Source organism: Anas platyrhynchos, chromosome 1 (assembly GCF_047663525.1).
Source record: "Anas platyrhynchos isolate ZD024472 breed Pekin duck chromosome 1, IASCAAS_PekinDuck_T2T, whole genome shotgun sequence".
NCBI classification, from domain to species: Eukaryota; Metazoa; Chordata; class Aves; order Anseriformes; family Anatidae; genus Anas; species Anas platyrhynchos.
In genome coordinates, this window is record NC_092587.1 from 37,859,450 (window position 1) to 37,880,324 (window position 20,875).

The 20,875-nt window shown below is 42.9% G+C and overlaps 1 long non-coding RNA gene across 1 annotated transcript; it reads left to right on the forward strand.

Annotated features, from left to right (window-relative positions):
- The first annotated feature begins 5,272 nt into the window (after nt 1–5,272).
- Nucleotides 5,273–19,437, forward strand: LOC110353571 (uncharacterized). The gene is made up of 5 exons (XR_005262038.2): nt 5,273–5,407; nt 7,104–7,207; nt 15,020–15,120; nt 18,146–18,214; nt 18,356–19,437. It is a non-coding gene; the product is annotated as an uncharacterized lncRNA (long non-coding RNA).
- The last annotated feature ends 1,438 nt before the right edge of the window (nt 19,438–20,875 follow it).

Consider the following 20,875-nt stretch of genomic DNA (forward strand, 5'->3'; position numbering starts at 1 on the left):
TTCCCTGAGTACAACACAGCCTTCCCCATCACAGCATGAAGGCCTGGAGCCCCTGGCTGGTCTGCACACAAAAATGGTGTTGGAAACACCCCACTTGGCAACAAAAGGGAAACTCGAGTGGGGATTGAGTGCCATCCAGGTGTCCCATGTGCGATGACAGCTGCGTCCCCATGGCTGTGTGCTGCTCAGTCAAAGCCACACGTCCCATCGAGGCTTTGTGGGCTCCTGCATGTTGCATAGGCACTCACAGAGTCAACACCCCACTCTGCACAACCCAGATATCACACCACAACACACTGACAGATGTCTGTATATGCACACATGATGTTCGATCTGTTCCTTTTTGCCATTCCAAAGTCACCCACGTCTTTGTAGGGAGGCACTTGGCTCGTGTGTGACATAGTCCTCAACGTGTCCTTTGTATGGCAAGTCCCACAGACACCGTTATATTGAGACCTGTTAATATCAGGCATGAAGAACAGCACAAATGCTGTTGCCCTAGCAAATAAAACATGCTTTATGTAGTATATGGCTGCTTATGCTGGGGTCCTTGTCCAAATGCAGATGCAGCTCTTTGTGCTTCATTCAGCAAAGCAAAGGACTCTACACAGGGACAAACCTTCTGCATCACCAAACCAAAGACTGGCCTTCCAGGGGCTAAGGGGAATTAGAGCTGACACTGTGAGGGAAAAAACAGAGGTTTCTAAGGGCAGTATGTATAAAGGCAAATAGCTCCAAGGACAGGCAAAGCAAAGGATTTCTTTTTTTTCTTCCAGGTTACAGTAGCCCTCATAAGCTTGCTTGTTAAAAATGTTATTTCTTCCAGTATGCAATTAATAGTCCTCTGCGTGGCTTGCTCTTGCACTGCCTCGCAATTTATGAGCCATTTCGGTTTCAGACAATGAAGTTTTGACATGTGACATGCAATGTATGGAACTGCTCTCCGCTGCCTTTGGGGCTAATTGCGCAGATCACTTCGCCAATCCGTCTGGGGCTCAGTTGTTGCTGAGAGCTTCGAATGTGTGCATCTTTTTCCTCAGCAATCCCTTTTCTGCTGTGTGATCTTTTTACGGGCATTAGCTGCCCGGGACACATACGATTTCCTTTTATTATTTTTGGTAGCAGCGGATATTTTCAAAGATGCTAAGAACCAGATCATTAGCTTTGAAGTAGCGGTACGAAGGACTGACATGCAAATCAGCCCTTAACACGGTTTCTCCGCATCTCTGAGGATTTCTCCAGTGCTGGGAAAGCCCCAGGGGACACACAGCTTCTGCATCTGCCTGTGTGCTTCCCCCTGGGCTGGGGACTGGCATCTGGGCTGTTTCTGTGAGGTGGCAGTGGCTCAGCACTGCTGGACAGACGAGAGAACAGGGCAACTCTTTGTCCTGTCCATTCCCTCTTTGTTTAGCCCAGTGGTTTACTCAGGCACGGCTGGTGATGCCCAGGGAGTCTGCATGCCTTCTTACCTATGTCTGTGATTTTCAAATTTGGATATGCTGGTAGTGAAGGATTTAAGCAGCTGACCTGATTTTCCATACGAGTGAAAATTAACATTAATATATGCAGCAGCAGCAGCTCATGGAGTTCAGATCACTTGTTCACCCACTGAAATGTAGAAATTGCCCTTCTCTGTTTGCTCAGAGGTATCCCTGAGCACCTGGCACTCAGCACCTGATCGCTGATGGGCACTGTTTGCATCAGGCCTGGCGCTGGCAGTGCTGACAAAGAGCTCTCTCCCAAACGCTTCTGGCTCTCTTGGTGTAGAGGCTAGGTTTGGGGATGAGTGTGTGGCATTATTGTTCAAACCCAGGCCGTCTTCCCTTATAGGCTGAAGTGTAGATGAACTTAATATATGTAAGATTTTCACATTATATTTCTCAAACCAAATACTTAATGATTGGTGATATTATTACAAAATACCATGGCAGTGATAGGGACCACAGTTATTAAAAAAAAAAAAAAAAGGAGCTCAAAGAGAAAAAAGAATTTCCCCTGGGCCCTCAGTACTTTTGAAGTTTCACTTTAAGACTTTCAGAAGTCACCCAGATGGAATTGACCCTTAAAAAGCATGGGAAAGCCAGGACAGAACAGATAATGTCTGAAGTTTCCTCTCCAATGGCAAGGCCCCTTGTTCACAAGGGTTTTCTTAAGATAATTAGAGGTTTGCTTTTGTTTTAACTTCAAAGGGCTTTATAAACTTAGGGAGGGGCTCAGGAGGCCTGGAAATATTCACATACACTCATTTCACAATCCATAATCAGACTTATCCGCTCCATATGAGAACCTAGCCATTTGGCCACCAAAAGGGAATAAAATGAAATTAGTTTGGAAAAATGCAACTCTTCACCCCTGCAACAATATCTGTAGACAGTTCTTCAGTGGTTTCTCCTTGTTCTGGTGTTATTTGCCTCTGGAGTACCCAGTGGTCCCTCTCTGTTCCCATCGCGGGAGCATTTCTGTGAGTGATGCTGCAGCATTGCTGGAACCAGCTCTGCTGGGAAACACCAGCCCCTCACACGACAGAGACAAGGCACTCTCAGAGGGGTTTTTGCAGAAAACAAAAACAAAAACAAAACACCAACTCAAAGAGGCTTTGAGGTTTTGCCCTGGCAGGGTCTGCATAGCTTCTGTCTTGGAGAGCTTAGGCCATGCTAATGCTGAGTCCTTTAAAAAATGTCTCCATCCTCATTTGCCTGTTGTTTGGGCTCAGCTGCTGACTGAACCAAACATGGAGAATGAGGTGAATGAGTTAAGCTTCATTAATAACAGATGATCCCTGTTATTTGTGTAAAATGATAAGACTGAATTGTCTAGCTGACGCAATAGGAGCTGCTTAAATCACTCCTATAAACAGCAGGGCTTAGAAAAGTGCAAGGAGTACAAGCTATTCTGCATTTTAATAGTTTGTCTTGGTGTGTAATTGGAAACTGAAAGGTAAAATACACTGTGGAAACCCAAAGTCTACCATGTGAGCAGTAATGAAACAGAAGCATTTTCCTCAGTGTTCAACGTATAAAAAATTACCAGAAGGAGATTCCTCGGTCTACCAGAAACAGCGAGAAATGAAGAAGTGGGGGAGGAAACCTACCTCACTTCATAAGGAAAAGAAAGAAATGGAGAAATAGCCTCATGCTGTGGTAGAACCTGGTTTTGCATTGTGCAAGAGGCATATTTTCCTTTGGCTTTTACAGGAGCCAAAACTTTCTCATCGGCACTCCGTGTGCTGGGCCCATACCACCTGCCCTCCACCTATGCTGCTGTAGCTCATGCTTGGATTCAGATTCTGCTTGGGAGCAACCAGGTTTGGGATTGCTCTTACCAGAGTAGGAGGCAGCGTGTTTAGCCTAACCCATGCCCCATTGTTTAATAGGAAGGCCCCAAGTACACACAGAAGAGCAAAACAGGCTTGGACCTTCACAGACCACCAGGCCTCCCCCTTCGTTAGCAGGGTGGCAGCCTAGGGAATGTAGGCTTTGAAACCACGCTCAATTTATGTTTAGCAGACAGTAAATTCATAGTAGCATAATGAGCACAGGGTGCTAGGAAAAGCTGGAAGAAAGATGTGCCTCGCCCTAAGAGAACTGGTCTGTATGACAAGGGCAATGCATGTCAATGACACCTGTGGGTGCTGGGGAACGAGCCTGCCCTCTGGTTAAGGATTGTCGGGGAATTGCAGAGTCTTTCTCCATGCATTATTTATGAAGACAAGTGCACAGCAAACGCTGCAACGCTGGGAAGCAAGCGTAAGGCACCGAGAGCAAGATGCCAAGTGTAAGATGCCATGTGTGAAGGGAATAGCTGAAAGAGCAGTGACTGGGGAAGAAGTAAAGAAAGGTGAAAGAAAAGATGTGTAGTGGAGTTGGTTTTAATTCTGTAATATTAATAGTGGCCCTTTTCATCATAGGTTTTTATGTTGTTCAAACAGATGGAAGAGAGAAATGACCAACTGGCATGCCAATGAAGACCAATAAAGTAAATGATTAAGCAGAACATTTTAATTTTATTTTTTTTCTGTATATTTACTTCTATAACTACAGATATAGCAACAAAACTCAGTGACAAGACACAGAGATAACATGATGTGATTATGTTACAACCATAAGAGACAAACATACGAGACAAACATTATTATCCTGAGGCTAGCTGTAGCTTCCTGACAACGGCGTTGCTATTTTCATTACATGATGTGATACCTGGATGCTACAGAAACATCTTTTTCCTCTGGGAAGACTATCCTGGTGAAATACATTTTTTCGGTATCTTTACTATCAACAGGTTTTAATTTCTACAGAGCATGTTTTCTGATCCCTGCTCCTACAAAATGAGTCTGACTAATGTAGCCAAATAATATTGCAGTAGCTATGAATACAGAAACATTTCTCACCACTTCTTAGCTAATGCAAGTATTTTTTTTCATTGCTTATGACTAATTGTTGTTGTGTCAAAAGCAGTAGACAGGAAAATTGGTGTTTCTTCCAAACATATCATTACGCTCACTAAAGTAATGAGGAATACATCAGTTATTTTTAGGTCATCATTTTTGTCAGGGAAAATAGCAACCTTTTTTGAATAAACTGGAAATCATTATTGCTTCCACTGGGATTCACGCTGAATGCACTAATTATGGTGAATACATTTGGTTCTCACAAGGTTACAACTAAGTAATCTCATGGAAGCTCCGTTACAAATTGCAGTGGGCCAGGTTGTCCCAGGGCCAGGGACTTGTCTTTTGGGTGTGCCAGGCTGTCTGTGCCCTGATGGGGTGCTGGCAGGAGGGCAAACCGAGCTGGGGGGGGTGTAAAACCCACAACCTAGCAATGCCCTGGCTCTCATGCCCTTGGGTGACAGCAGGACCGGCACCCTGGGGCTGGTGAGAGCCTGGGTGCAGCTCCTGCCCTGCTGTAGGGGTTTGGGGCATCTTTGGGAGCTTAGAAAAGTGCAAGTAGCAAGAGTTATTCTACATTTTAACAGTGTGTCTTAGCATGCACAGGAGCACTCAGGGGCTGCCTTTCCGAAATAACTTCAAGCACAGGCACAGCCTCAGGAAATTAATCTGCATGAACTAGAGGTAAGTGTGTAAAATACCTCATTAAACCACAGCAGGCTGCTGCGCACAGACGTGCACTAGGCTCTCAATGAACCAAGCCAAAGCTATGTCAGTCCCAGCTAGGAGCACCACAGCACAGCCCGGGACGTGCAGGTATTTTCCCTCGTGCGTGCTGGCATGCAGGCAAGCCGGCGCTGGATTCCTCCTACACGTTCCTCAGCTACAACATCAACCTCGGGCTCTCCTGCCCCAGCATGTCCTGGTGACACACTGCCACCACGGCCTGTGGGGCTGCACGAGTCCTGCCTGTGCCGTTAGCATCCTCTCCCTCGGAGTGGCTCTGTGATGATCTGTGCAGTGAGGACTCCAAAATACTCACCTACTGTGGGAAGGGAAGGGAAGGGAAGGGAAGGGAAGGGAAGGGAAGGGAAGGGAAGGGAAGGGAAGGGAAGGGAAGGGAAGGGAAGGGAAGGGAAGGGAAGGGAAGGGAAGGGAAGGGAAGGGAAGGGAAGGGAAGGGAAGGGAAGGGAAGGGAAGGGAAGGGAAGGGAAGGGAAGGGAAGGGAAGGGAAGGGAAGGGAAGGGAAGGGAAGGGAAGGGAAGGGAAGGGAAGGGCCCTTCCTGACACCATCCTCCATTTTCCCTGGGTATTAACAGCATCATCTGCAGAAACATACCTGATTTGCCAGGTTTAGAGCAACAATAGCAACCATTTCTTCACCTGAGTCCTTCTCTCCCTCTCTTTTTTTTTTTGGAATTTTTTTTGGACTTTTTTCTGAAATCTCTTTGCCTTGTACAGACTTAGGCAAAGGCTGTTCTGCTTCTCACAACATCCTTAGATAACTACTGTATGAAACATCCCATATGGGAGCAAATAATTTTGCCAGTCAAAGGCAGTTAAATGTTCGAAACTAGGAATACTTAATGAAATACTGACTTTCCAAAAACAGCCTTAGGAGAACCAACATTTTCTGTTATTCTCCATAAATTAAAAGATTTGTTTAGCTTTCCTGATTGCTTTCACATTCTGAACTAGCAACTACTTGTCTGATCTAGTGCAATAATATTTTTTGAAGCAGAAAACATTAAAAATGTAAATCAATTGGGATTGTTATTTCTTTAGAATAAATATCTTGGCACTCACAGAAAATTATATCTCAGGTGTTTATTTAATTCATACCACAGCCTTATACTTTGTTACTTTTAAAAGCTTAATGGGCTAAGAAGTGGTTAACAAGTCTTGTTAGACTTTGTCCATTAACTCTGTTAATGGCATCTGTTAGCATATCAGCCTATTCTTCAACGTGCCATGGATTTGGACTTAGTGTGACATTTCTGAAGCCTCCTGTGTTCTAAATGAAATGGTCATAACCAAAGTATTCATGTTTGCTTAATTTTTTAGACCAAAAATTCACCTCACAATGTGGTTCCCACTGCAGGCCAGGAGAGTGGTCAGAAGATAAGGATGGATTTCACTGCGGTAGACAGAGAATTAAAATGAGCTACTGATTCAACTTAATTTAGCTGAAGGAGAATTAATTTTTTAAATAATGAAACATATTGCAAATTGATTAATGCTTCCCTGAAGCTCTCTTTCTTTTATCTAACTTTAGTGTTTGGAAGCTCAGGGCTGGATTTTTCTTTCTCTCCCTTCAAAGCTCAAAGCAGAAATAAATGCAAGTCCACATTAAGGACTCTCTTCTGTGATCACCAAGCAGTTGTGTTTCGTAGACCCATCTCCTCTGCTGCATCAGCCATTATATCTCAGTATTTGGTCATTGGAGACCAGAGAGGCTCTCCCAGTGGTAGACCCAGTACATAAAAACTGAACTCGTCAGCGAGCATTGGGCCTCAGGAGCCCTGCTGACTCACATGCCTCTGTGGGCACAGCAGGATCTGCAGGGGATGCTTCACAGTATGGTACCTGGATACCATAAAACTCCGCAAAGCTCTTTGAAAGACAACCTAGCACTTTTAATGTTATTTATTTATTTTAAATTGTTTTATTTTTTTTTTTTTCTTTTTATAAGTACCTATGTTTTCATGTTTTACAGGCTCAGATGGGATGGCTGCGTTCCCGGGGAAATAAGCCTATCTGCATTAGCCAGCACTCGGATCCAGGAGGCATTGTAAAAGGATCAGCATCAACCTGTGAGAGGTTTGTATCAGCTCAGACACCTTTAAATACGTGAATTAACTCAACTTCCACATTTCTTGGATGCACCACATTCTTGCAACTAACGGTGAAGAAGCTCTGCACAGTTCTTGGAGCAGCTTCAAGGCTTTCAGCAGGGAAACCCACAGGGACTTAAACCCTTAAATCACATTGTGACTTCTGAAGATGTCATACTGGGAAATGGTAACATAAAACTGGTAGAAAAGGTAGCTCCAGAGCACCTCCTGCAGCGTACAAAGGCTGCCCCACTGTGCTCTGCAGCTGCCCAGCACCAGCTCCTGACACTCACTGGGCTGGCCATTCACATACGGGTCTGTGCCCATTTGGTAGTCACCAGGTTTTCAGTCTTGTTATCCACAGGTATGTATGGACCAAAAGGCAAATAAGAAATGCAGAACCATTGCTGGTAGGCTGAAACCCACTATGCAAGGATCTGCACCTCAGCAGGAAGTCATCAGCCTATATTTTATTACTTATAATCCAGTGCCTTCATAGCTTCAGGAACACACAGTCTTAGAGAAGAACATCTGGGTGAAACCTTGGCCCTGCTGAATTCAACAAGGGCTGTCGCTGTGATTTTCTAGGTCTTTATACACAACACTGCTTCATTCGCTTAAGGTCAGCTGGATTGGTCTGGCAGTTTTATGCTTGCACAGTAACACAAGGAGAATGACAAAGCTGAAGAGCTTAATGATAGTTAATTCAAAAGCACTTGTTAAGGCTGAATACAAAACAGTATTTAGAGATATAAGAAGGTGGATTAATTTGTTGGAAGAGGTAGAACTATTGCAGTACCAGAATAAGTGTATTTTGAAATAGTTTTTCAGCAAATTTTTGTTCTGGAACAAAAAGAATATTTATGTGTTTTTAAATGCTTTATGTTATGAACCTGCTCTCTGCATTAATTTTCTCACAATTACATGTAATGATCTCTCATTTTTGCATCATGAATAATAAACCCTCTCAATATTCTTCCTACTTTTGCTGGACATACAGGAACAGTTGAAAGCCTTATTGCTCTCTGGCAGAAGCTGTATGTTTTTTAACATCGCTTGCTCGGTGACTGGTGCCCCATTGTACAACAGGCTGCGAGCTGTGATTTGTCACCCTGTGCTCTGCCTTCGCTCAGTGAATGGAAATAACCAGCTTCCTGATGTTCATAAGGGACTGCAGAGATGCCTGCATATGCATAGCTTCCTTTTCGTACATTTAACTTCTATTTTAAGGAGAAGATATATATATGTATGTAGTGAAAGCTGCTAAAACTATCAAAAAGGAAGGACTGACACTGCCAGCTTTAGCCTAAAAGCACCTAGTCCTCAGTCTCCACCTAACAACTGGAGCATTGCCTCCCCATAGACATGGGGATGTGATTCTCTGGATAGATTTAGCAACCTGAAATAATCACATGAAGTGTACAAAGACCATGTTCTTATCAGGTTAAACGCAGCCAAATGGAGGCTCACTTCAGTGGGAGGGCTTTTTCTGCACCATCCTAGAACTTTCCTTTGCTTACACATTTCACTGAAATACTGCTTTTAAATCAGTTCAGCTTGGTGTTATATGTAAAAAGGCATGTGACTGGCTTTGCTAGCTTGCTGCAAGAACAGTGCTAGCAATCATAATAAATGGACTGTCTTGTTCAGCTGAGAGATGCCATTGTATTTTCTCCTGGCTGCTGCTTAGAGCAGAAGGAAAACAGGAAGGGCTGAAGTCTGCAAAAGCAGAGGCAGCAAGAGGAATACAGCTTGCTCCTCGAGGTAAATCAGAAGTGTAAATTGCACCTTTTCAGTTTATTAAGTACTAATTAAAGGTTGCAAGGCTGGCATTCTTCTACCAGACATGCGGTGCCAGGGATGCAGCCACCCATGTGCCTGGAGTTTGATTGCTATCCTGTGATTACACAGAAGCCAATTGTGGCATTTTCTTTTTTGGGTAATGCTGTCATTTGAATAATAGATCATCAGCATGCCTTGCTGTGGTGATCCATTATTCAAAAGCAGTTACTGTCCAGGAAAGATGTTTGACTGCTTGAGAGAGCTGACGTGACACAGAGGTAGCGTGCCTGTGTGCTCCCATCCTTGTGGCCTGAGTGACAGCAGAAGAGGGAGGAAAGGGTCCTGGCTCTCCCCTTCAAACAGTGGGAATGAGCTGATTGCTGGTACGTTTAGGCAGGATACTCCTCTTTCTGAATGAAACCATTGCCACTGGGTGCACAGTAAATCTTGGTGCAAATGCAGGTTAAAACCAGACATATTCTGAAACGCCCTTCTCAGAGTATATTTTTTTCAGAGAATTGGCTAGCTGGGTGTTGGCTTAAAAGTTATCAAGTGAGCAACAGAGGTTAACAGAGTGGGTCAAGGGGATGGAGAAGGTTCCCTGCTGACACCTGACGGGAGAGCAAAGTTTGCCAAGTGATGGGGGCAGTGGCGATAGGGAAGGGGAGTGAGCCCCGAGGAGCTACACCAGCAAGGAGAAGCATCTGTGCTGGGGAGAAGAGGTTTGCCAAGGCCAAGGAGGAGCACACTGCAGTGCCCGAGATCGGAGATGATGAGAGCCCAAACAGGAGTTTGGTCTGAAAGGCCAGCTTAGCCATCTGGAGCCAATTTAATCTCTCAATAAAATGCTTTCCTCCCACAGTCCTGCCAGGAGAAAACAATAGTAACATAGCCAAAGTCTCTTTAGTGCCAGGGGAACAGATCTGAGATCAAGGGTGGTGAATTGGGTCATGCACCATATGATCTGCAGGCGTCAGACACGGGAGCTGGCTTACACTTGGCTGTTCCCTCTCCGTCGTGCTTTGTGCAGTTGTTTGTGTTGCCCTACAAAGGCAGCTCAGTTTAAACAATATTTTACCCATACTCTGCCGATGTTTACAATGAGCATGTCCCAGACAGAGAAAGATGTACGGAGGAGGTTCCTGCTAAATCCCAGATGAGCTAAACACACAGCTTTTTGGGCATCTTCAGCATCACTCCAAATAACTCCACTTGACTGAACTACAGAGAAATAGAAGAAACATGAGGCTTACTGATTTTCTTTCAATGTTTTAAAGATTTTGCTTTCCCTCCCCTAAGTTGCTTGTTTAACAAATACCAAAAATATTCCTTCCTTAGTGAAGTATGGGAAATGTTATATGACAGGTTGATTTTTCAATTTATTGGCAAATCAACCAAAATTGTAGGGGAGAAAAAAAAAAAAAGGAAAAAAAAAAAACGTTCATTTTTAAGATGTTTCAAACTGTTTTCCCTTTCCGGCAAAGCTGAAAATGTTTAAAAAAATGTTTGAGGACAGATGAAATTGGCTCACAGTTTCAAGCTTGCATAATAACACAAAGAGAACGGTTAGGCTGAAAAGCTTAATGACAGTTAATTTAGAATCATTATTTCGCCTGAGTATGAGATAGTATTTAGAGATAAAAGAAGATGGAAGTTCTCAGAAAATTTATGTGCTGGGAAAATAAGCCTAGGAAATGCAAAACTGCAGTGTGAGATTCCCTTAACAGCTGAATTGCAAAAAAATGCATCCCAGGGACATTGCAGACCCCATGGTCACGTCTGCGTTCCTCTGTATTAGCTTTATAATTAACCAGGCCACAGTGGCAGACATCAACACAACGCTGTTCGTGGGGCTGGCTGAATCCAAGCCGCTGCGTGCAGAATAGCATCATGTGGCACAAAGTGTAATTTCAGAGAGATCCCTCCCCAGGTGGCATTCCTTAATATTACATCCACTTTGCTTAATTATGCAAATGCTACAGAGGTTTTGAAAGGAAAATCTGGACTCTCTAATTGTGTGGACTTCCTTGTCTATATTCTCCTCCAGTCATCCAACTGTAATGCTTGCAAGACTCTTGGCTGTAGCAGTTAGGCTGCGCTAATTGTGTTCTGCACACAGAAATTACTGACTCGTGCTAATTTTGAAAGAGACTGCCACATTTTTGACAATCCGGGTTTGAATTGAGGTAATGAGTACATAAATAATTAGTCCATATGTAAGTATTTTACTCCAAACATACATTAGTTCTAATAGTCTTCTAAAAGATCAGAAGGAAATAAAAACAAAAATAAAAATAAAATTGCAAATTTTGAAGCAAAAAAAAATTTTGAATTAAATAACTAGAAATATTTCCTTTGAAGTGTGTGGAAAAAAATCATTATTTTTTTTTTAATTTTGTACTTAAAAACAGTACAAATGAGATATATCTGTGCAACAAGTACATTTGTTTTTCAAAAATTGTCATTCAAAAACATGTTTCCCACATCAGTTTATGAAAAAAAGCCAAACAAATAATATCAAGGCAAGATATCTCCAATCCTACATAGCAATAAATACGCACAAAGAAACCCAAACATTCTGGAAATTGTCTTGCATCTCACATCAGGGGGCTGATGACTACCTGCAAATCAAAATACAAGCAGCATCAGCCTATGTCTGAATTACTTTGAGGTGTTTGGATGGAGGGTTTGATGCCAGCTCACCTTCTGTCACCACATGTTTCTGAACGCAAAAACAGAATCACTCATCTGAAGGTAAATGGACAGACAGTCACATACTTTGACCTCTCACTCCATGAGTTTGTTAATGGCTGCTCTTGTAACCACAGCTGCCTGCATCGTTGATCTTTTTGCCCAAAGTATCACTATACCATGGGGTACAGAAACAGGAGGCATTGTCATCTTCAACAGATTTTCACAACTAGGTGATTATAAATTGACCTCATCCAAGAGATTCGGTCTTGGTTAGTGTCTGACTTTCCACTACGGCTCTTGCACATCACATCAGGAGGAGAGAAGGAAAGAGTGTGATAGGGAGAAAGCCCAAGCGAAGCTGCTGATGGAAGCAGACAAAGGCAGATGGAGAAATTTGTGTAATATCACAGCAAACCAGCCCTCCAGCAAGAGAGAGGATTAATTGCCGAGTACATGTACACAGTGACTAATGGCAGATAATTTGGAATGAAGATGAATTGTTTCCCTAGCACGTCATGCACACTGGCCGCAGAGCGCCTGCCCAGCTGGCCCCGTCCTGTGGGAGCCCTGCCAAACAGCCTCCTGGGACCATGTGGAGGATGGAGGGATTCTCCCTTCTTGTGCCCCTTATGACTTCCAAAGAGCTTGAAGGACGTCCATGTCTCCGCATCTAGCTATTACTCTCCCAAAGGGTATCCTGTATTATGAAACTCTGCATTTCCCTGGGTAGAAAACTTTCACATTTGAGGGATCTGGGAAAATGGAAGAGCTGGCAAAGGAACAAGAAAGATCATTTCTAGAGAAGTTCAGTATTCATTCCTTAAGGATCAGTTGTCTTTAAGGAGACGGGGAAGCCGCGAAGCTGTCACCGAAACATCTGCTTCCACCTCGGCAGGGTCCCTGCCTGAGCCTGCTGGGTGATGCATGGCGGCAGGGAGGCAACTTTCAGACTCACATCTGTCACAGCTAATGCTAAAAATGACTCCTCTGCAGAGCCTTGGTTTCCCCCCTGACTTGCATTAGTTCTGCCCTTGCAGGTTTCCTCTCACTTCAGTGAAACTACTCCCTGCCTATATGGTGATCTTGGAGGAAAGGAGGATCAGGCCTTGGCCTCCTATAAAAACACTCTCATCATGGAAACAGCAGCATCTGCTATTGCTAAAATTGCCTTTAGAGGACTAGGAGCTGTTCTTTAGAAAAATGAGGAGTCTTCTCAAAAGAATGTCAGAGCCTGGAGTCTCGACCAGACAGATCACTAAAGATAGTTTGTGCTGAAACTGCAGCAGCAAGGAAGTTGCAGTATATGTTCCATAAGCTTAATCATTCAGAAACTTTTCATTATTTTTTAAACAATATTTACATCAGTCTAGATGTCTTGGATGGCTTCTGGCTTCCGGTATTTAGAGAATCTTTCAGCTCTCTGCAGGCAGTTGACCAAAGCATCCAGGTGGGTTCTGAGTATCTCCAGAGAAGGAGACGCCATGACCTCTCTGGGCAACCCGTGCCAGGGCTCTGTCACCCTCACAGAAATGAAATGCCCTCTCATATTCATAGGGAACTTCTTGTGCTTCGGTTTGTGCCAGTTGCCTCTCATCCTGTCACTGGGCGCCACTGAAAAGAGTCTGGTTGCAACCTCTTGATACCCTCCCTTCAGACATGTATATGTATTGATGAGGTCTCCCCTCAGTCTTCCCTTTTCCAGGCTGAAGCCTGAAAAGATAACAAGTGACTCTGGTCCTGACATCATAATTCCACAAGAACTTGTGTCTACCTCATGAAAATTGTAAAAAACTGAATCGTTGCTGGTAATCCCATTTGAAAGACTATGTAGTAAATGGGCATGTAGCCTGGATTATTCTGTTCCTTTTGGAGATGGTTCTTGCAAGTTGGGGTGGTGACAGAGAAGATTCCTTGGGCTCTCAGTGTAGGTGTGTGCTCAAGTGTTGGGCCTATATTTGTCCTTGCCACCTCGTTACTTGCAATAAGCACTGCACTAGTTTTCACAGCTGAAGGTTTGAAATTCTACTCTTGAACCACAAATGTAAATGCCAAAGAAAAATAATATGAAGAAGCAAAGATGTCAGGAACTTAGAGGGAAAGAGCCTCCTAAGCACTGGCATTATTTTATATGTCCTTGATGAGCCGCTAATTCCTTGTTTCACTTGACCACAGGGATGTATGAAGAGTTAAGTAAATTAATGCATAATAGCTATCAAATAGGAATTTTCATGACCGCCATGTATCCATCTGATCTAATAGCACAGTTGCAGAATGTAATTAGTAGCTCTATTAGCAGCAGTCTACATTTGTCAAATCATCATTACCTCAAAATTGTCTTTATATACACATCTTATATAATCATGGAGGCCAGATTCTTGTATGGTTTCAAACCATCAGTACAGCCTTCCCACAGGGGCAATCCTACTGGCTTCTTTGTTGCACATCAGGAGGTAAAGTGATGGAGAGCACAAGTAAAAAGATGAGCATTTGGCCTTAAGGACTATGTAGTGCTCTTGGTTGCCTACACAAGATGGAAGTGAGTGAAAACACACAGATATAATATTGATGCAAATACCTCCTTAGCCCAAATTGTTAGGGGTCTCTGCACAAGAGCTATGAGAGAAAAAAAAAAAAAAAGAAATAAAAAAAAAGTAAGGATAAGGAGATTAGAACAAGAAAAGAGTCATGTAGCAGTGAAGAGATCAGTAATCTGTAGTTCTTAGTTCAGAACTTAATCAGGTGCACAAAAGATTATTTTAATTTTAAGCAAGGACTGGACAGATCGTTGATAAGGACTGGTTGTAATTATGACTTCTTGTGAGTTAAGACTTATAAATTAAAGCTTCTAACTGTGCTACTTGCAGAGCTGTTTGATCTGTATCCAAATGTACTGCTGCTGCATTAAGACATGAGCTTTCAATGCAGTGAATAGTTTGATAGCTTCACTAAGTTTAAAGCTGCAACAAAAAGTTACTGCTTTTAGTGTCATTTGCTACTTACAGCTATTGATGGATCCCATATATAAGGCTACCAATTCTTAGGCATGAGTACTCCAACCAGTATTCATAGAAAAATGTAAACCTTTCCTTTGTAGTGGTAAAGATACGTTACTTCGACATGTAATTTAATTAACACTTTAAGTAATGTGAGGTTTTCTGCTGAATGAACTTGGATGCCTGTCTTATGGTTTAATACCATGCACAAGCAGTGCCAAACTCTGCTCTTGGGTTTATAATTTCAAGCTAGCTGGCACTTACTGCATCTTGCTGAAATGAGGCATCTAATTAAGTGAAGCATGTACTTACCCTGATTTCCTTTCCAGTCAACAGAGAGAGACTTCAGTGGACTAATTAGCCAACTGGAAGATGCCTGTGTCCCTTACTGATGACGGAGCATGTGCAGCATGATCAGACCCTGAAATAGGTGAGATGAATCTGGGCTGTTAACCTCAGATGTCCTTATACATGCATACCTTAGGATGGACCACAGCCCTTACTATTTTGAACAGTTCACTTGCAGAATATTGATATGTTCACAAATCCAGTCAGAGAGTACTCAATACAACAGTTAGAAATTCAGTGTCTTTCTTGTGAAAAAGACAAGAGATCGAAGTTGGGGTTTGTTTTTTCTCATGTTGCTCCCCACACAGGTGGCATTGGTAACAGACTGCTATACATATTCTTCATTCTTTGTTTTACTTGTTTCTTATAAATCTAAATTAAAAGTTATAATCACTTGTGAATTTTGAATTCCTATTTTACTGATGAGGGGAGAACACATGCAGTTTTATCTCAGAGAGCACAGTCGGGAACCAGGTCATAGTATGAAAACCTTGAGTGTGCTCTTTCAAGGCAGGATGTCAGCATTGCATCAGTGATCACTTGGTGCATCTAGAAGCAGCACTTCTCACTAGAACCTGACAGACAGGAAAGAGAAAAACCTGCATGAATAAAAGAGACTCAGCTTGTGCTGGAAACTTTCACCAAGAGTTAATAACATGCAAAGGATGATACTGCTGGCAGAAAAATAAAAAAATAATGCTTCACTTGATAAATAAAGCTTGGTCAATGCATCAATGAAGTACTCTTCTGCTCAGTGTATCCCTGTCTGTCAGGTCAGTCTTTCACAAGCAATTGTATTGAGGCACCCCACTGACTCCAAGTCCTTTCCACAATATGAGGCTTTGGGATATGGCATATTCCCTTTGTCCAAGGAGGAAACAATCTATCTTAAGGAGAAGCATGGCCTTGGTGGCCCTGACAGCCGGAAAAGTCTGCACACCCAACACGAGAGCTGGGCAGGATACAGCCCGGGAGGTGGCACACATCATTTTCATCTCTTAATGTCACTCACAAGCTCAGGCAGAGATGTCTCTGCTCCTTGTCCTCTCTTGTGATTGACAGGTTGTCAATTGATACATAGTGAGGTTTGTGTTTGTCAATTAATATATAGTAAGGTTTGTGTTTTGTGATGCAGGCTTGTCTTAATGCAGAGCTGGATTGCAGTCTCCACTAATGACTCATAGTCACCATTTTCCAAGAATCTTCTGCCATTTCCTCTCTGGGGCAGGTTATGTTTGGCAATCCAGAGGTGAGCAGATCTAGTCTTCTAATACCTCTAAATAAACCAGTCTCGGGGTTAGAGTGAAGTTGATTCTCATGCCTGAGCCAGTTGTTTTATGGATTTCCTGACTGGCAGAGTTTCATTGTGCAGTCTTCAAAAGTTCCTGTCTGAGTATTGCACATAATATTTCTTTCATTTAATGCTTATAGAATAGGCCAAGTTCATAAAATTTAATAGTGCCATTTGCAGAGGTCAGCTACATCCTCCTCCTCCACCCCCCCCCCAAAAAAAAAAACAACAGAGCAATATTATGCAAGTGAAAAACTCCAACTATGACAATCAGTAAAAACATCTCCAATAAAACAGGTATCCCCAAAATTGATGGCAGATTGCAAAAAGAAAGGTGAGTTTCCTCTAAGCTAAACATACAAAGCCATTATTTGATTTTTAAAAATAAACTAACGCAAGAAGGACATTTCTGTGGGTATGCAGAGCATTCACCAAAAATTTTAATGTTTTTGAAAAGTCTCCTAACAGCATCGAGTTGCTTGTGAGAAAAATCTTCATATGTGTTTTGAATTTTATATTGTTGGCTCTCTATACGTTTTGTTTTTGTTTTTTTTTTTTTTAAATCCATATCCCAAATAATTTGGAAAGGTGTTTTCAAACAGATAATAAAGTCCTTAAAATGTTGGATAAAATATTTATGCACAGATGAAACACCTAATCCTGTCTTTTCTTTCCATTGGCAATATGTAGAAGTATTGCCATTTGTATCTACTTTTAGTCAGTGAAAAGAATGGAAAATATAAGATGTTGGAGATGGTAGAAAGAATTAAAATCAACTATTTAAATATTGATTTTGCCCTGGACTGCTCTCATGTTTTTGACTTTTAATAAAAAGTGTTCTCTTTCCCTCTGATCATATTGATAGTACATGGGGATCTGTTGCATGTGCAAAAAACCACCCCCATCTACATATTGGCACAGGTGCACGCACCTCTTCAGGAGTAATAATGCAACCATCTGCTGTGTGGAAATGCCCAATATTCTCCCAGACCTAGCATTTGTTGATGTCAATAGGAACTATGTTTATATGTGAAGGTGACAAAGTTTTGGTTTAGGAAAATTAAAAGTGAGGCTTGCTTTCTTCCCCCAAACTGGAAGACTAGCACATACACACTGACAAGTGAATCAGAAACCCACAGCAGGCTGATTTATGAATGGATAAGAAAAAAGGTACTCTTAGAAGGAAGAAGCATAAAGACAGCTGATGCTGAAGGACAGAGCAACACTTCTCCAAGTATGGACTCCCAGCATCTGGCAATATTTGCATTATTCTTGGAGCTGCTCCTGGCCATGACGTATCAGGTTACTTGCCGCAGCTGGAACCAACTAGTATAAGATGGTATGCTAACCAGTATTTAAAATGCCAGATACGTCGGCTGGTATTATGAAATAGGTTTATAGCAGGAACTACTACATTCTTTTCCTGCAGTACTGAATTTCTATTTCAATCACTAACAGCGTGGAGTTAATCAGATAACGTCTTCATACTGGCTGGACTTTGATCCTGGGAACTCCCTGCAACGAAGTAAGACTCCAAGAGGAGAAACTGATGCACGTGAATCAGAGCATAGAAACTGTTCCATTTATTAAAGGTGCCAGGAAATGATAATAATAAGCCTCTATACCTAGAGCTGAAAAATAGTCCTGTACATAAGCTTTCTCTCCTTTTTTTTTAAAGGGAGACTTGTCAGGACAGACTCAGAGGAGCTGAGGTAGTTTCTTCCAATAGGAAAAATCAACATAGTCACCAAACATGATGGCAACCTAGAGATTAAACCTCTGAAATGTGAAGCACGTGTTTATTTCTATTTTACAGTGTTGATATAAAGAAGTAGAAGAACAGTTTGATATGAATGATCTGCAGAGAGTCTGGAATGGTGAACAGGTAATGAGAGCAAATCAGCAATCTGATAATGGCTTATCACTTGACAGTTGTTTTATTATATAGCCTTTCATCAGTGAAATGAGTTGCCTGTCTAGAAAGCTACATTCAATGGAATTTGCATTAACTTCTTGTTTCTCACAGTTTCAGCAGAAAGAGAGAGGTCAGCGTGCATGAGCCCTGCCTCCACCTGCTCCAGATCAACCCACTCACCTTCTACCTCTACAGACCTCCCTCACCAGGCCTTGCCTGATCCATTTGGAGTCTGCAACAACCTGCTGGTATCTCTTTTTCCAGGCTCCAGATGCTCCTGTAGCTCTGGTCCCAGAGCCCACTGCCAGCATCCATGCCCGGGCTCCCTACCCCATGCCCACCCTACTGAGTGCGTCTCATGGTCCTTGGGCCTGTCTCCATGGCAGGCTCACCATGAGGGGTATGGATACTTGCATATCTCCTCTTCAAGGCAAATTACAGCAAAACAGGCTTTAGGCAGGCTGCCAGGGCTGCATATTTTGCACTCTTCACTCTGGGTTTATTGCTGATCAAAGCCGGTTGTCAGTACAACAGCCTTCACAAGATCGAAGTGTCATTTGGGAAAGGAAGTGTGTGTTTTTAACTCAAACCAAAGGCTGACAAAGATGGCCTCTCAGGGTTGGACACAGCTGTTTCGCTGGGGCTTAGTCCTTTACGCTGTCCTGCAGAAGTCAGGGGGCCTGGAGTTCCTCATTCACTACTGCTGTATCAGCACTGAAGCCTGGAGGAGAGCACCTCTGGTCTCCCCAGGCCACAGTTCCTGACAGAAAAACTACAAGTGGTGTGGGGAGACAACACACGGCTGCACCTCAGCACTGCTGGTGCAGCGTGAAGGCTGAGCTACCAGTGTGTTACACAGGACCCATGTTCGTGCTCGGTGTGATTTGGGTCTGGCACCAGGACCCTGACAGAGCCTCACCGCCTGGTCCAGCTACAGCCTGGGTTTGGCTTGCTCAGGTTGCACATCCCAGTTCCCAAAGAGAAGAGAGGCTGCTTGGAAAGGGACAGTGGCCAAAGTATAAGAACACCTAATAGTCTCAAAAATGGTCGTGTTTCAAATCTGCCTGATGTTCCCACCGTCGGTTATATAAACACAGCAGCGTTGTTATTGTAGGGCAGGCTATTTTAAGACAGACAGACTAACAGAATTGGATTTCAACGTTCAGAGTCTTATTTTTCCCATTGCATATGTTAGCTCCTTTTTTTTTTTTTTTTTTTTTTTTTTTTTTTTTTTTTTTAATGGCTTGACTAGAACTAATGTCTCGCACATATTCCTTAGGGAGGGATGCCAAGATGAACTGTGAAAGACACTTGTTATTTCACGCTCTTCTCCTGTTACTTTGGGTGAATTTGGTCATGCCAGTCAGGCTCAGATTCTTCCAAAACAAATTAATCAGATGAAATCTGTGGTGTCCTCCACCTTTTAAGAAGCAGGCTGCAGAGATGTCAAACTGGACGAATAAAACTAGTGATCACACTTCTAAGGATTGTCTTCTCTCTGCTCCTTCCCTAGTAAAACAGGGGAGCTTAGGCTCTTCAGCAAACTGACTTAAAATCCGTGGACAAAAGCACTACAGAGCAAGTTTTAAGTGGTGTAAGACTTAGCTCTCAATAAAGAATTTTATTCCTTCCCAATGAGACTGCTGTGCTGTCATGTAGATTGCCATCATTAATTTGTTCTTCAGCTCTTTCTCATATATGACTTGGTTTTGACTACACTTGAGAGTAGAAGAGATTTTGCAGTGGATTCTTTACTAGGACTTTAATAATTTAAACTCCCTGAGAATGTGATTCCTTTCTTTGCTTATCCTTAGCATCCCCCCCTTCCCCGAACTTTTTTAGGCTAAGTAATTTGATCTCCCATTAGTCCCTTCTCGTGGCCTGAAACTTCCCTCTTTCATGTCCCCCCTTGATTTTTAACACTGTGGAGATTGTCTGAAGCCAGCAGCAAGCTGCGTAAGTTTTTCATTGCTGGCATTTCTTCTTCAAAGCAGCATTGCTGTGGCTGCTCAAGACTCTGCTAGCAGAGAAAGCTTTTGAAATACATGAGGCTCCACAGCATGGCCAAAGTAATGATGAGCATAAAATAAAATAAAAAAAGAACTGTTTGTTTAAACTGTTGGTAGCGACCATATAATTAAAGAGATGACAAGGTCTGGAGTTTGTTTGTCTTTTCAGAGGAAGTTGCCCCCACACTGGCTTCTGTTTTACTACAGGTTGGGCCAAATATAGCCCTGCAGCTCACCCAGTGACTGCGCTGTTATTGCTTCCCAGAGGGATTTGTTTCTTGTGTCCTGACACAGGATAGGCACAGGCCTGCTAACCTTCAGCTCTCTGCTGTGGAGGAAACGTGAGATTATGCAGGCAGAGCGATGCTTCCCGGAGCAACCCTGGGATGTCCCAGCTGGGAAGCTGCCCAGGGACACCGGAGTCTGCACGAACTGAGAGGCAGGTTTGCCCCTTCCCCAAGGGGTTTGAATGGTGATTCAAGAAGGCAGGTGAGACCCAAAAGCATCCAGATGTCATCTGGATAACCCCAAAAATTGGGAGGCTGAGATCTCTAGGTCTCCATGATCTGGGAAAGCTGATGGTGAGCACTTCTCGTGCAGGGCATCCTGCCAGCAGCTGTCC